This window comes from Schistocerca piceifrons, chromosome 1, assembly GCF_021461385.2.
Source record: "Schistocerca piceifrons isolate TAMUIC-IGC-003096 chromosome 1, iqSchPice1.1, whole genome shotgun sequence".
Lineage (NCBI taxonomy): Eukaryota > Metazoa > Arthropoda > Insecta > Orthoptera > Acrididae > Schistocerca > Schistocerca piceifrons.
In genome coordinates, this window is record NC_060138.1 from 1245688515 (window position 1) to 1245693270 (window position 4756).

At 49.3% G+C, this 4756-nt stretch overlaps 1 non-coding gene across 1 annotated transcript; it reads left to right on the forward strand.

Annotated features, from left to right (window-relative positions):
- The first annotated feature begins 1183 nt into the window (after window positions 1–1183).
- Trnaa-cgc lies at window positions 1184–1256 on the forward strand. The gene has a single exon. It is a non-coding gene; the product is annotated as a tRNA-Ala (tRNA).
- Window positions 1257–4756: the final 3500 nt, after the last annotated feature.

Consider the following 4756-nt stretch of genomic DNA (forward strand, 5'->3'; position numbering starts at 1 on the left):
GGACTGATGACCACAGATGTTAAGTCCCATAGTGCTCAGAGCCATTTGAACCATTTGAGATAAACCGTGACATAGTAACTATTGCACTATAGACAATTGGCAATGTTTGTATGTAGAAGAAAATAGTTGAACAATAAACTTTGGTGACATATTCCAAAGATGTCGCTGAACAAAAGGCAAGATTATTTTGTTCAGCCACATCAGCTTCGAATGTTTATTGTTCAAAATTTCTTCTACAGATAACTGTTGTATCTTGCCTATAGTTTATTAGTTATTGTATAATATTTTATTTAAGTTACATAATCTTACATCGCATTTACATTGAAATAGTCCCTCTTGTGTTATTCTCAATTGTAGCATTAACAGATTTCATCTCTGGAAATGGAGATAGTCTGTCCAAGCACAAGCTAAATTCTTTGATCCAACAAAATTTCACTGCACCACATGCTTATCTTTGTATCTGATGATGGCTCTAAGAATACCAATACTTGAAAAGTAGGTTAGAAATCAGATTAATAATGTTTCTCACGCAGCATATGCTCGATTTATCGGGCAACAACAAAGTTATTGGCTGTGGATGGTATCGTCAGAATGGAAATAATGAAGTCACTGTAAAAAAGTCATTAATTTTGGCACTTATCTTGAATGGATTCCCACGTAGATTTCGTCGAAGTTGTTATGGCTCATCTTGTTGATTCTAGGGTGATTCCACTTTGAAGGTCCAGATCTGTATTTTAGCAATAATTGAAGACCTAACAAAAGAGTTTTTCCGGAAATTCTTAATGATCAAACAATCCCAGATCAGAACAATGGTATGGTAGAAATAATTTTTGACTTGGTGTACACGATCCACATTTTTATTAAACTTCTTGTAAATTCACATATACTTCTTCTTAATCGTCACATCATCAAGAAAACAGTTTTGTATCAATCTTCATATATTTAATTTTCACTTCAACCAAACACAAGACTTGACTGTTCTTTTACAAAGCGAAATATCAACTTAACTTCTGCAAAGTGAAACAAAGACTGCTCTGTGCGCATTCGCGCCAAAACGGTTACAAGTAAGCCAAAGGTTATGACAGTCTCACAGAAATGAATACACACAAGAACCATATCACTGTAATACATCGATACATCGGAGTACCTACACATCTATATGGCTGTGAGACATGGAGTTCCGAGCGAGGTGGTGCAGTGGTTAGCACACTGGACTCGCATTCGGGAGGACGATGGTTCAATCCCGTCTCCGGCCATCCTGATTTAGGTTTTCCGTTATTTCCCTAAATCGCTTCAGGCAAATGCCGGGATGGTTCCTTTGAAAGGGCACGGCCGATTTCTCTTCCCCATCCTTCCCTCACCCGAGCTTGCGCTCCGTCTCTAATGCCCTCGTTGTCGACAGGACGTTAAACACTAATCTCCTCCTCCTCCTCCATGGAGTATCCGGAAACAGGACTTCCATAAGCTCCTTGTTTTTGAGAGAAAAGTGCTTCGGAAGATCTTCGGTCCGGTTCTGGATGCAGATACAGGGGAATGGAGGATCAGATACAACCAAGAGCTTGAGGAACTATACCAGCAGCCCAACATAGCAGGAGCTGTCAAAGCCAAACGAATGCAGTGGGCTGGCCATGTGGCCCGGATGGAGGATCTCAGATGGCCTCGGAAGCTCCTGGATTTCACACCTACTGGAAAGAGACCGCCAGGGAGACCCAAGAAGCGTTGGAGGTATGGACTCCATGAAGATTTAAACCAAGTGTCAATAGATGTGGACGAATGGCGGATAGCAGAAATGGACAGAATACAGTGGAGGAGGAAACTTGTAGATGCATGCGGTTCGCTGGGCCTGATCACGTAGTAGTAGTAGTAGTAAAATATTGCACCAGTGTTGTGTATGTTTCGTTCATAATACACTGCTGGCCACCGTAAATGCAACACCAAGAAAGACAAGCGGTATCACAACAAAATTTATTTTGTAGATAACATGTTGACCAAGAATCAAATGATTACGTTTACAGACGTCTGTGACATGTGGTTCCTGCCAGAATCAGTAGCCAGAGTAGCCGCCATTGTTGGAGATCACCGCTGCCACACGTCTCGGCATTGAGTCAAAGAGACGTTGGATGTGTTCCTGGGGTACAGCAGCCCAAGCAGCTTCCACACGTTGCCATAGATCATCTGGTGTGGCAGCTGGGGATGTAATCTGGGTCACTCGTTGAGCAACCATGGACCACATATTTTCTATCGGCGAAAGATCCGGAGAGCGAGCCGGCCAGGGAAGCAATTCAATCTGGTCATTGACGAAGAACCTTTGGACAATGCGTGCCACGTGTGGTCGCGCATTATCCTGTTGAAATATGGCTGTGGCCGAGCCCTGAAGGTAAGGAAGGACAACTGGCTCCAGCACCTCGGATATGTAGCGCCGGCTATTTAAAGCACCGGCAATGCGTACTAGAGGCGTGCGAGAGTAATATCCAATACCGCCCCATACCATAATACCCGGTGCAAGACCAGTGTGGCGGTGCATAAAGCAGCTGTCCAGCATCCTCTCTCCACGGTGTCTCCACACTCGAATCCGACCATCGTGGTGCTGCAGACAGAAGCGTGCCTCGTCAGTAAAGACAACGTCATTCCATTCTGCCGTCCACATCCGTCTGTCATCACACCATTGGCGACGGAGACGTCTGTGGTTCTGCGTCAACGGTAGACGAAGCAATGGACGTCTTGCGTACAGACCACTCTGCTGTAAACGGCGTCGAATGGTACGCGCAGACACTGGATGATGCGTTACAGATGCAATGTGCTGTGCTATGGTTCGGGATGTCACTGAGTGATCCGTCACTGCCATGCGCACAATTTCCCTATCAGCACGTGCAGTGGTGCACCGAGGTGAATGCGATCGACCACGTCGGTCCGTCGTACCCTCCTGCATCCAACGGTCACATATCCGCATTACAGTTGTTTGGTTTCGTCCAACACGACTAGCGATTTCTCTGTATGATAACCCACAATCTCGGTAAGCCACTATCCTTCCTCTGTCGACTTCGGATACTTGATCACAAGATGTTCGCTGTTGTCTACGAGGCATAACTGATCGTCTTGTGAAACAACCACAAGGTAAACACACGTGCCGAACGTACACTCGTCGAAATCGCCAAGCCTTAAATGGCGCTATGAGGTGGCGCCACAGGCGCGCGTGATGTGCGTCTGCGCTGAAATTCTAATCAGTTGCATGTCTCATCGCTGCAAACCCATGGTGTAAATTTCACTTGATCCGGATGCTTCCTTCAGGGTGTTGCATTTACGGTGGCCAGCAGTGTATATTAAATTTTCTATCAAGAACCGATGGAACAGTCAGTCATACAACATGTTTGTAGTTTTATCTAACGGTGAATGTTGTTGGAGAGAAAACCCCTTTCCATTTGGGTCCATTCCCGGAAATCGTAAGGACGTTGAGGCCCGTATCAGTACACATAGAAGTTCGAGTCTTTAAGGAATCGGAGGTTCTGCTGGCCTCTGTTCTAACTGAACAGCCTTTGCGGAAATGGTGTTCTTCTCGACCAGCAGGTGTTCTGTGGGAAGCGGTTCTTCCCCTCAGTACACTGTAGCCGGCCGGTAACGACTGGGCTGGGAGGGTGCCTGCCCGAGAGTAATCTTAGGTGGGCCCTGCGGCTCAGGTAGTTTGGCGAGGCTGCGATCGATGTGAGAGCGGCCGTAATCAGGTATTATTAATGCCAGCGCCCGGCAGGCAGCGGCCGCGCGCCAGCAGGCGGCACCGCCACAGCCGCCGCCGCCGCCGCCGCCGCCTCCGCCGCCTCCTACGCCGGCAGCGTCTTGGGCGCGCCGCGCCTCTGTGTCTGGTATCGACCGGGGCTTAGGCGTCCTCCTGCTGCCGCTGCCGGCGGGTGGGCAACTGTTGCAGTATTGATTTGACCCGGCGCGGCGGCGGCGGCGGCGGCGGCGGCGGCGGCGGGGGCGGCGCGCCAACACATCGCGGCGGACACACGCGCCCGCGCCCGCGCCCAAAACACAGCCGGGCCGGCCCTGCCGCCCCCTCCGAGCTTAATAGAGCCCGCCCGCTCCGCCCCCACCTGCCGGCGGCGACCTTTCACCTTAGGGCAGCGGCGCGCGCTCTGCGCATCTGCAGTCACAGATACTCGGCCCCCCGCTGATTACGGCCGCTTTGATCTCGCCGCAGGGGGCGGCTGCCCATATTGACGTCAATCGGCGTTCCGGCGCAATCAGGTGCGGCCGCCTCCTGCGATGTCTACACAGGCGCACAGCGGCCCGACATGTGTTCCAACTTGGAGGGGTTCTTCGAGGACGTTGACTCGGATGTCTTATTCGCACGAAGTAATGGCCGCTATCGACAGGCGATTTCAAGTTGATTCCATATTTCTAATTTTCCGGGAAGCTTTTGACACCGTTCCTCCCAAGCGACTTCTAATCAAGCTGCGGGCCTATGGGGTATCGTCTCAGTTGTGCGACTGGATTCGTGATTTCCTGTCAGGAAGGTCGCAGTTCGTAGTAACAGACGGCAAATCATCGAGTAAAACTGAAGTGATATCAGGTGTTCCCCAGGGAAGCGTCCTGGGACCTCTGCTGTTCCTGATCTATATAAATGGCTGGGTGACAATCTGAGCAGTTCTCTTAGGTTGTTCGCAGATGATGCTGTAATTTACCGTCTAGTAAGGTCATCCGAAGACCAGTATCAGTTGCAAAGCGATTTAGAAAAGATTCCTGTACGGTGTGGTAGGTG